We start from the raw sequence: 13,310 nt of genomic DNA on the forward strand, positions 1-13,310 counted from the left end.
CTAGTAATGTAGTATAACTACGTTTATTAGGCTTGTTACCCTCCATGAGCAAAATGGGGGACGAAATGAAATTTTTTTAAATGCACTGCTGGATGTTGTCCGCATATGAATATATGATAGTGGTAGAAATTTCAGCTATTTCCGCCTTCGGTTTGACCTCGATCTACCGAGTCAACTCGATACCCTAAATAGAACATAAAACAAATATGCTCGTAACCGGTGCTTGGCAATTCACTTTTTTCGATCTTTTATCTCCCACACTCTCGTGGGTAGGGGGTCTACTTACGGATGTAAAAATTCTGGGATATTTTTCCGCGCATGGTGCCGCTCCCGTAGGGAAGTTTGCATGTGCAAAGCGTTGATCGCTCCGTTGGGTGCCTTATTTACGGCGGATCGGCCTAATTTTTTACTCAATACCTATCAATGTTCTATAAATATATAGGAATTTTCAGATTGATCGATTTCCATTTCAAAAATTTTGGATCGCACATAATCCTAACATGCCTAGTAATGTAGTATAACTTGTTTATTAGGCTTGTTACCCTCCGTAAGCAAAATGGGGGACGAAATTGAATTTTTTTAAAATACACTGCTAGATGTTGTCAGCATACGAATATATGGTAGTGTTAGAAATTTCTGAAATTTTTTCCTTTGGTTGGACCTCGATCTACCGAGTCAACTCGATACCCTAAATAGAACATAAAACAAATATGCTCGTAACCGGTCCTTGGCAATTCACTTTTTTCGATCTTTCAGCTCCCAGACTCTCGTGGGTAGGGGGTCTACTTACGGATGTCAAAATTCGGGGAGTTTTGTCCGCGCATGGTGCCACTCCCCTTAGGGAAGTTTGCATGTGCAAAGCGTAGACCGCCTTATTCACGGCGGATCGGCCTAATTTTTTTGTACAATACCTATCACTGTTGTATAAACATATGAGAATTTTCGGATTGATCGATTTTCATTTCAGAATTTTTGGATCGCACATAATCCTTATATGCCTAGTAATGTAGTATGACTAGTTTATTAGGCTTGTTACCCTCCATGAGCAAAATGGGGGACGAAATGAAATTTTTTTAAAATGCACCGTCAGATGTTGTCCGCATACGAATATATGGTAGTGGTAGAAATTTCAGCCATTTTTGCCTTCTGTTGGGCTCGATCTACACGGTCAACTCGATACCCTAAATAGAACATAAAACAAATATGCTGGCAACCGGTCCTTGACAGTTCATTTTTTTGATCTTTTAGCTCCCACACTCTCGTGGGTAGGGGGTCTACTTAAGGATGTAAAAATTCAGGGATGTTTGTTCGCGCATAGCGCCGCTCCCCTTAGGGGAGTTTGCGTGTGCAAAGCGTTGACCTCTCCGTTGGGTGCCTTATTCAAGGAAAATCGGCCTAATTTTTTTAGACAATACCTATCACTGTTGTATAAACATATGGGAATTTTCAGATTGATCGATTTCCATTTCAAAATTTTTGGATCGCACATAATCCTTATATGCCTAGTAATGTAGTATAACTTAAAACCAAGCTTGTTACCCTCCATGAGCAAAATGGGGGACGAAATGGAATTTTTTAAAATGCACGGTCCGTTGTTGTCCACATATGAATATATGGTAGTGGTAGAAATTTCAGCCATTTCCGCCTTCGGTTAGGTCCCGATCTACCCGGTCAACTATATACTCTAAATAGAACATAAAACAAATATGCTCGTAACCGGTCATTGCCAATTCATTTTTTCGATGTTTCAGCTCCCACACTCTCATGGGTAGGGGGTCTACCAATCGCTGTAAAAATTCAGGGATGTTTGTTCGCGCATGGTGCCGCTCCCCTTAGGGAAGCTTGCGTGTGCAAAGCGTTGACCACTCCGTTGGGTGCCTTATTCAAGGCGGATCGGCCTAATTTTTTCACACAAAACCAATCACTATTGTATAAACATATGGCATAACTTGTAGATTGATCGATTTCCATTTAAGAATTTTTGGATCGCACATAATCCTTATATGCCTAGTGATGTTGTATAACTAGTTTATTAGGCTTGTTACCCTCCATGGGAAAAATGGGGGACGAAATGGAATTTATAAAATTTCACCGTTGGATGTTGTCCGCATACGAATATATGGTAGTGGTAGAAATTTCAGCGATTTCCGCCTTCGGTTGTGGCTCGATCTACCAGGTCAACTCGATGCCCTAAATAGATATAAAATAAATTTGCTCCTAACCGGTCCTTAGCATTTCACTCTTTCGATCTTTCAGCTCTCACACTCTCGTGGGTAGGTGGCCTACCAACCACTGTAAACATTTTGGAATGTTTGTCCGTGCATGGTGCCGCTCCCCTCAGGGTTGTTTGTTTGTACAAAACGTTGACTCTTAGTAAAACATTAACGGTTTTCAGCTTCATTTCAAATTCGATCCACTCAATCAACTGTAATAACTTCAATATAACGACCAATAAAACACAAGTTTCCAATGTATCAGGACCTTGTTCATGACCATCTGGCATAAGCTCTAGCTTTGTGACTTATATACAAAATCTAGAAAAAATAATTCCTATAATTGTTCAATGTCTACTTAGAGAGCTTAATTTTATAATTTTTTTCGATTTTTTTTGTTTGCCATTTTAATTTTATGTCATGGACAAATTTGAGATAACAAAGTGTAGTTTATTAAAATAAATTATCACAAAACCATTCATAAAAACAAAAAATGTACAAAATAAGTAAAAACAAAAAAACCCAAATATCATCATTGGTAAAGGGTCATTACCCGCTGAAGATTGTTCCTAAACTGCTAATCAAATGTCACAAACTACTCTAAACTATGCTACTGAACAGTTAACGAAAATAAATTATTTAACTAACCTAGACTCGATGGAATTTTCTGAAAATTTTACATGACACTAAAAACACATTGAATAACACGTATACAAAATTTCAAAACAATCGGAGTTGATTTGATATATTAAATAATTCACGTAAAACTGAACACAAAAAGATAACAAAGCAGAAACAGATTTTATAACTTCAAAACTATTGACAGAAACAAAGCTAAGGACTCATTCTCCACCACCAAACACACTCAATCATATCAAAGCTCAGTTATGAAATCTTAATTCTCAATTGAATTTACCCGAAATTAACTCACAAGCTCGAATTAACCCATTACCCTTTCTTAGTTCCTCGTTAAGTGAATACAAGCTCACCACTTAATCTATTTCCGATTATGCAACCTAGACACAAGCTCGCTAAGTTTAACATATCAAAATCATTAAGCAATAAAAGGGTTTGGATAAATCTAGGGTCACAAGTACATTGTAGTCTTGCTAAACCTAGGGTTTGAGTCACATGTAATTCAAGAAAACATTTTGCTACTCAATTGGAACCAACACACGACATATACGAATATAGTGTTACTCCTAGCATCAGAACCCTAACCTATTCATTTAGTTGCGCACCTAAACAAACAAGCAAAGATTCATCTTGTAGACACGGTGAAACAAACACTCAATAGATAATATAGAAAACCAAAAACTGAATTGTCATCAATATGAATTGAACATGTTTGGGGCTTTGAAATCGCCCCTAGCTACAAAAGTATTTAGCTAGACATAGTCATGAAGAAAATAAAAATAGAAGAAAGGAAGAGGAAGAGATGGCGGCTAGCTGAAGGCAGAAGATGTCGCTCTCTCCTTTCTCTTGTGCGGCAGAACGTGCGTCTTGAGTAGACGTCCCCTCTTTTTTTGCTTAGGTCAGCAGATTTTCACTTCTTTGCCTTTTAGGATTCAAGTAGCTTCTCCTCTAAAATTACTAATAATTTTTCCCCATAAAAAATATGTCATATATCTCTAATAAATAGAGATATTCAGTTAATACTCGTCGGTGGGCTTCTAAAAGGAATTCGGGCCTCAAATCATAGATTTCCGTCAAAGTGTCAGATTCCCGGACTGCCCGACTTTGCTGTTCTAAGTCGGCCATAACTTCCTCTAGAAAAATGATATTGATGAGCTGTAAAAAGATATGGAAACTAGATATCTGAGGCTTTCCATCATTGTAAAGATCATCCTCTGAATCGTTCTGAGCTGGTCTCAGTGATCTGTCGAAGTTGACTGATTTGTACTGGCAGATTTACCAATTTTGCCTTTCAATCCTTCTTTTACTTCTTTTCTCCTTCTTTTCTCCAAGATACCTATAAAACAAATAAACAAAGTAAATAACTGGAAAATACACTAAACCAACAAAGAAAGTACAGAGATTAACACTATTAACATCGCATAAATATGCTCTTATCACCTATATCAACTAATCTTGTTTACCACTGCAACTCAAAAACCCAATTGACCTAATTGGAAGACCAATAAAAAAACATAAACTCAAGGTAAAAATCAATCAAATTTAAGATGGGTACCTAAATTGGACAGTGAGAACAGATTTCTACTTGAATTCAGCTCCAGGCTTGGTTGATGACCTTCAATCTTGTGTTTTTGTGAATCCAATCTTGGTTTTTCGGCGGAGGCGAGAATAGGATTAAGCAATCCCCTGATCGGTGATATGGCTTTGGGGAGCGTACCAGAGGGAGGTACCTCGACTCCTTCCTACCTCAATGAACTAAGGCCATTTACCCCCTCGTTTCTACCTCAATGATAGAGCTGAATTTTCAGCTTTAGGGACCTAGTATCCGAGCACGGGGGCGGTGAAGAAGGGGAACAATACCGGCGGCTCCAGAGCTATTCCATTCTTTCTTGGCGTTGGCATTTTACCCACTTTGGAGGGGAACAATACCGGCGGCACGATCTCGTCCCCACCGGGCAGTCTCACTTCATTCGACACACAGCCAATTCTCCAATCAGGCCAGCCAGGAAAGAACCAAAGGCAGTTACCAGGATCGCGGATCGTTGCGGTATGGGTACGCGGTACGCCAGTTTCTATGGTACGCGGTACGCTAGAATATATTAGTTAAAATTTTAATTAAAAATAAATTACATATATATTATGAAAAAATTAATAAATAGATAATCATATTATAAATAAAAATCTCAAAAAGAATTATAATATAAAAATAAATTGTCATTACTGCTTGAAAATTAATTGAGTTTTTCAATCCAAAAAAGAAAAATAATGTTTTTTTTTTCCGATGGCTGGAACCCAGTGGGAGGCTTGGCCATCGCGCCTGTCTAAGTCCTTAGTTCGAAGGGCCGCTTGAGTCTCTTGCTCTTGCAAATCTGGATATACGAGTTTGATGTGTTCCTGGCCGAATCGGTTGTGCATTGAGACTAGGTGTAATAGGTCTGCTCGAAGTATTCCTGGTACGTGATGATTCTTCCTCGTCTACATAGTTTCCATCTAACATTCTCCATCGCAAGTCCTCCAATCTCAAAGACGAGTCATCTATTTCCGCTGATTCTGGATTAATGTCTCATCTCTTATAAATTCCATTATTGTAGTCTTCAGAGAAACGTGAAAGGAGACGAATATTGGAATGAATATAAACCAATTTATCAGCTCTTTCGGCATTCAACCTATTTCTCTTAACACTATGAATGTATGAATACGTACTCCAATTCCTTTCAGCAGATGAACTTGATATTGGTTGAGGTAGTACCTGTTTATATATAATATCGTGTGAAACAAAGCATGAATACTTAGCAAAAGAAGAAAAGGCACGTTATTATATATGTTAATAAGAACCTACAGTAAAAATGAAGCATGCAGCATACGGCAAAGCCCAAAAAAAAAAACGTATAAAGTATGCAGTATACGGCAAAGCCAAAACAAAAAAACGTAATAGCAATAATAGTTAATTATGCGGCATGTTTTAATGATAATCATAAATGAACAGTTTCTGGAGATTAATAATAAACAAAGAATTACCTTTTGCGCAACTTCTGCTAATTTTGGAACTTGTGAACCATATGTTGACCACCAACCAACGGCATCCATAGTCACAGCATCTGTTTGAGCAGGTTGTGTAGCAAAAATACCCTTTCGCTGATGAAAAATAGCATATTGATTACGTAATAACTCTGCTTCTCCTGGATCTTCTGCTATCTTATTAAATGCTTCCATGAGAGCTGTAATCACTTTATATCTTGATTAGGGCTTTTTCGAGTTAATCCTCTCGGTGCTGGTTTGCTGAGATACTCTCTGTCATAAAATCTTGGCGTTAGGGCAAATCCAACACAATGGATAGGGTAATTCATTTTTTTCCACCTTTGGAGCACAATCTTTTCGACTTGTGGAAAACATTCAGAGTACAACCCGGTCCTCATAACTTCTCTTATTTCTCCAAGCATATTGTCCATCCTTTCATAAAACTTCACCCATTTTTTGACCATCGCCATCACAATATTTAATTAGAAAATATATTGGCTTTGTGATTCTCACTATAGCCATCACATTCTCCTAAACATTGTCTGTCAACACAGCCAGTGCTATGTCCTCCCCAATTTTTCTTTTCCCAGCATCTAAAGTCTCCAACCAATCTTTCCCTTTTTGAAGAACAACCGTACTTGCTAGTGCTTCTTTGCAATCAATAAGTCGCTTCAACAAGATATAATGTGATGCAAATCTAGTTTTCGCTACTTTCAATAACTCTAATTTCGATTGACTTCTGAACATGGCCAGAGCATGTGAGTGGTTCAAAAAAAACTTAACAATACTTTTGCCAATATTGTAAATGTCACGCCCCGAATTTTGAATAACTAATTCAAATTCGAAACATGAATAAACAACTACAACACACGCCACTCAAAATCAAATCTCGAAAACCTCAGTTTAAGTAATACAACTCACTTGTACAAAGTAAATTTGTAAAGCTCAAATTGAGCATCACTCACCTCACAATTTACAAGGCTGTAAAACTAAAACAAATACTCTAATCCGCACGATCTCCGCCATGATCCTCCTGACTTGCAGGACTACCCGCTACACAATTTTGAATAGTGTACCGGGATTGCAACAACACCAAACCCGGTAAGCCATGACAGCCCGTATGAGTAAACAGGAAGGAAATGTTGATTTTAAATCATATTTCATTTAACTCAAGTAAACAACCAACAATCTCAACATCTGTAAGGAAACATCAAACCAAAACACGGAAAATCCACAACGAATATATTTCCACAATCCTCTAATCCACAATATTACTACTTTGGTCCATCATAACTGTTTGGACCCAACACCAACAACACGTTAGAGTTCTAACTACATCGTTGTCTGTCACCTCAGCCAAGGCTTAAATAAACGATATACATCTCGGTTATTATTTAACCGGCGTTCTTCGGACTTTCCCCTTGTCCTCAGAGCACTACATCTCGGTTATTATTTAACCGGCATTCTTCGGACTCTCCCTGTCCTCAGAGCACTACATCTCGGTTATTATTTAACCGGCGTTCTTCGGACTCTCCCTATCCTCAGAGCACTACATCTCGGTTATTATTTAACCGGCGTTCTTCGGACTCTCCATGTCCTCAGAGCACTACATTTCTACCCTCAAATCAACTCAGAAGGTCAACATGATTATCACACACATTTATCGGTTAACATTATCATAAATAATCATGGCAATTTCAAGGACAATATCATATCATAACCAAATTATCGTAATTTCACACACACCTCAATGTCACACCATTCCATATATATATATATATATATATATATATACACGTAAATATATATATACGTAATCATCCGCTCAGGGATAATCACTAATACCAACTATAAATCACACAAGAAAATCAGGAAATTCATTTTGTATAATTAAAACATTTTACTTACCTATGGACCGTAGTTGATCAAGTCCATATGATTTAAAAAAAATATTTATTCCATAAATATTTTCACACAATTACGACAAAATAAAGTAATTAAAAGTACTCGGTTCATAATATGAAACACGTGAGGTTTACTCACCTCTAATCCCGTTGCGTCTTCAATTTCACAATACACACCAAAACCGCTCACCAAGGAAGACCGTCAATCACCTAATCAAACATGATCATAACTTAGCCCACAACTCATAAACAAAATTAAACGACGATCCAACGGTCAGATCGAAATTATATGATGATCCAACGGTCAGATCCACACGGATCGCCCTTAGGATCATCCTCCAAAATTATCACGAAGATCCAACGGTTGGATCTTCCTGAATCTTCCTTATAAACATCCCCACAAAGTTTCATGAAAATCCGACGGTCGGATTCTCGCGAATCGCACTCCGAATCACTATTTAGCAATTATACGAAGATCCAACGGTCGGATCCTCACCCATGACCACACATAGTCACTGGGACAGTCATACGATCAACATATCAAAACTACAAGTCCATCGGACGGTCCGATCTTCACAGATCATTAATCGAATAATCGAAATTAAGCGAAACCGTAAAATTCATAACTAAATCATACGATATCCAAAAATTATGAATAATATATGCAAACGATCGTATCGAAACGTAGAATCTAAAAATGTAAATAAAACACATTTTTGACCCCCGGAGGTGGCCGGAAAAGGGCTGCCGAAGTTTTGACAGAGCCGCCGCCGACCACCGCCAATGGTGTCGGGGCCAGGCTGCTCCTCTTCATCTCATCAAGCGCAACAATTTTCCTAACTAGCATGAAGTCTGAAAATGAATGGAAGTGGTCGAAAATTACCTAGAACAGTTTGAATGTGGCCGGAAAGTTTCCAGAAACCGGCGAAGAAATGCAGAAACCGGCAAGCCACGATTTCGACGTAAAAAATTTAATTTCAGGCCTCTATTCCTTCTGGAGAGTTGTTAATAACATCAAGACGAACCCACTGGTTCAAAAATCAATCAAAACGATGCACTACAACTCGAGATATCACGATCGAAAGGTTTTGGTGTTCGATCGAAAACCGGCCGAGCTCCGACGAACGTGAAACCGGTCACTCCAGGTGCGATCCTTCTGGTATGATGATCAGAAGGTTGTGGCGAGTTCATAGAACTAAGGATCGGAAGTTTTTGTGGCCGGAGCTAGGAGAAAACCGGCGCTGACTAAAATCGAGCTAAAATCGTTTTCGAGCTCCACCGCCGTGTAGCCGCCGTGAGGGGAGGAAAGGAGGGCACCAGGCTTTTCGTGGAGAAGTGGCGAACTGTTCTGGGCTTTGTTTCACCTCAAATGGTTGCCGGATGAGGGAGAAATCGATTGAAGAAAATTTTAAGAGAATTCCGGCTCGGGAGGAGGAACTGCAGCTGCAGTTCCTATTTTTGGAAAGTCTGTTTTTATTTTCGGAAATTTCCGAAAATAACCTATTTATACTAATTTGGAAACGTTTTCAGAAAATCATAACTAATTCATACGAGCTCCGATTTTTGCGTTCCGCATATGCAAGCGATCGTATCGACCAGCTCTACAACTTTCATGAATGAAGTTTTCCCAAATTCGGTATGTATAAAAAGTCAACTTCTTTGACCTCCCCTTCAACATTCAGTTCCCGAATAAAAATTGTTCGAACTAATTCTACAATATCTCTACGCTTCGTACTTGTGCTCAATCCCCGGAATCATTTCAAAAAACTCGTCAAAAATTAATTTGAATTTTCAGGGTATTGCAGTAAATTTCGTCAAACCAATCAAGCTCTTTTGCCAAATCTTTAAAAATAAGATTCAAGGTATGAACAACACAAGGAGACCAAAAGATATGTTTATATATCTTTTCAATCTCTCTCCCAACAGTTTCACAGTTTGCTGCATTGTCAGTGACTATCTGGAGAACATTTGACGATCCCACCTCTTCAATTGCAGTAATCATAAAATCAGCAATCACTTCACCGGTTTTTGGTATCCCAGAAACATCTTGAGCGTAAAGAAACATAGCTCCTCTACTGTTTGCAGTAATAATGTTGATAAGTGGCTCACGCTTCACGTTAGACTATCCATCTGATACAATCGAAACACCGTGAGTAAACCATGTATCTTTAACAGGAGCTAATTCTTTTTCCAGACTTCGTTTACACTTATCAAGCAAAGTAGTTCTTGCTTTTTCATAAGATGGAGCCTTATAACCTTTGGGTCCATTATTTATAGTTGAAATCATCTCATGAAAGTGGGGGTTTCTCAACACATTAAACGGAATTCCATTAGCGCATAATCCTCTCATCACCTTCATATCAACATAATTTTTGTCCACAATCTTGAACATGTCATCAAGAGCACTCGCTGTGGATTTTTTTGGTTGTTGCCTCAAGAGTGTTGAATTTTTCAAAGATGAAGAAACTCCCTTTTTTTCAGCTTCCATAACCATTCGGCGAACCCTCTCATATTCCTCCCGATTAGCGAGTAATTCTCGACATCGACGAATCTCTGATTTTTTTCCAGGGGGAGTACCAAAAAAATGATAGTGAATGCGAGTATATGAACTACTAAACTTGCCATTGCAATGTTTGCATGTCCAAGACTTTGCTCCACCCGGATTTTTTCCTTGCGCTCCACCTGTGATAACAACTTCATTGAGTAATGGCTTTACATCAGAATTTATTGAAATTTCTTGGGATTCTTGAGCTTGGTATTGAGTGTTTCTACTTGATGATTGATATGTAGCTCTTGATTGAGTTTCTTCAACAGAATTATTGTCGTCATACTCACCGACATCTTCATAATTTTCTTCTAAGATTGGTACTTGAAGCATTGGTTTTCTTTTTCCAAAAGTCATTGTTGAGCTTAGCTAAAAGATGCTATTGTAATTTTACTGTTATGATAAACTAACGTGTGCATGCACCTATTTATAGAGTTCAAACTATACTATTTTGGAAAGTAGGATTCCTTATTCTTCATCAAAAATAAAATCTTTAGAAATCAGGATTCCTAATCCTAATCCTAATAGCATATTTTTTTACGTAAATAACCCTTATGGATGTACTATGAAAACTACATTAATCTGAAAGGGTAAACAAGTAAAATTAGATATTAGATGTAATTAGGAATTAGGATAGAAAATCTTTTAGATATTATATTCTTCTTTTTTTATCAGAAATTCGGAATAGTAATTATCTTAAGAAATTTTTTCATCGGAGCCGCAGTATTGCATAATGGAGGTCTGATACTCGGATCAAGAACACCACCGATAAAGGTCTGATAACAATTTGATGCTTCCATAATTCTCTGGTTTCCTTTGAAATCTGTTGGGGATTCTTTTCAGCGAATAGATCTCTGAAGTCTGTTGGGGATTCGATGCTTTCATAGATCTCATATATATAGAATCTAGATCGTCTGATCAAGAACACCGATGAACTGACGAAGTCTTGATCACCGGTCTTGATTCTTGAAGACTTGACCGTGCACTCCGTCGCGTCGGTGCAGTACGCAGCCCTCATGGCCTCCGTGGTTTGAAACTGGCTGTCCAAAGCCTCGATGGACTCTAGGCTTCGTGGATCGTTTCGATGAGTGAAACCCAGAACAACAGATTGAGCAGAACTAAATACTGATGCGCTGAGACGATGGGATCACTGAAGCTACCGATTTGGATCGCGATCGTACCGCGTTGCGGGTCGGGAGATCGGGATCGCGGGTCACCGGCAAACCCAGCGATCCTGGCATCACTGGACAAAATCTCCTCCTCCCTCAACTCCCACACCGCCACCGCGATGTCCCAATCACACTAATTGCCGAGGACCCAAGCCCCACATCAGACCCAAACCGAGTAGAAAAGGAACTGTCCGACGACGCCGCCGTCAGGGAACACCGCCGGACATGGAGAGGAGGTTTTCTCAACACTAGGGGGAGCGGAACCCGGGATGTTTGGCATTGTACCCATTTTTTACCCGTCCTCTCTCTCTCTCTCTCTCAATCAAACTTACCTTTTTTTTTCTCTCTCTTCAAAACAGTTTGTAAGTAGACGGTAACGGCGGGGGTCAGATTGGGTCAGAGCGGACCCTACAACTACCAATTCTGCCTATGTCGTTCTGCCACGTCACCCTGTCGTTCTGCCACGTCACCAAGTGACCCTCACCTAGGTGGATAGCAGAATTTTCCTAAAAAAGATGATATGTGAATAGCTACTGCCCCCGATTAAACCCACTCTCTATAATAACATCTCTAATAAGTAATAACAGAATGACCTTTGTCCGAGCTACATTGTTGGCTGTGTCGCAGAACAAACTCAAAGGAAGTAGGCAACATATCTAATTTTTAAATTTGCATCAATCTCAAATCTAAACCGTTGATTTTATTGCACAAAACAACTAAATATTAAGTCAATATGGACTTACGATACAACAGATCACCAATTTCTTGATACAAACAAGAAACTGTTTGGCACAAAAACACATCTACTATGACTTGTCTATTGACACAAGACCTAACAGATAAGCAGCAGAACATGTCATTAATTATATTTACATATCTTTCAACAGTATTTAAAGACAGACATAATCTAAGATTCCCCCGTGCATCAACCAACTTTTAGAATGCAAGACTAAATAATGAGTCCAAGGGAGACACTTCTCACAATATAGTATCAATAAAAGCCTATGCAAAGTTTCAACAACCCAAATTGTTAAAAAAAAAAAAAAAAATCCAGAGTAAACTTATCGTTGTTTTCATACTTATATAGTTTTTTTTTTTTTACTTTGTCAAGAGGAACCCCCAAGATAACCCCTTTCGGCGCATGTGAAATGCTCCAACTGTGCATTGTAGCACAGTGTCTGACCACTTTAACAGTTTCGGGGTTCGAACCTAGGTTGTGGAGCACAACTAAACTAGGCAAGAAAAACTAGGTCACTTGCAGTGGTTCATACTTATATAGTTAATGTGAGTTGTAACTCATGACAATCACAACTCGTAGAAGCTATATTAGGATTCAGAGTTTAAAATCTCTCGACTTCTCTCATGCTCTGCAAGACACTTCAGAAAAGTAAAAATTGCTAGATGCTCGTCGATTACATGTTTAGCTCATAAACTGGTGTAAGAGGTTATGTGTCATGTCAATTGTCAAACTACCCACCCTACAATCACTACTCGTTGTCAGATCAGTAAGTAAAACTCTTCTAGCATTACTCGAAGAAAAAACCCTATTTATGCTCTTCCACATAGCTCAACAGGCAGTAATGAAAGCCCGTATACACTGTTTCTATCCTACCATTACGCTACTGATACCACTCCAAAATTCAAATCATAACCATAAAATCTATAATTTGAAGTCTGCATGTTGAAAGGGCAAACTGAAGCAGTGGTAGTCGGTACGGGTGGGTTCGCGGAACCGAAAACCAAAAAAAATCGAGCCGAAAGCTGAACCGAAGCCGAAAAAACTGCACCGAAGAAAAACATAACCGAAATGAATAAAACAGAATTG

This window comes from Rosa chinensis, chromosome 3 (assembly GCF_002994745.2).
Source record: "Rosa chinensis cultivar Old Blush chromosome 3, RchiOBHm-V2, whole genome shotgun sequence".
Taxonomy (NCBI): domain Eukaryota; kingdom Viridiplantae; phylum Streptophyta; class Magnoliopsida; order Rosales; family Rosaceae; genus Rosa; species Rosa chinensis.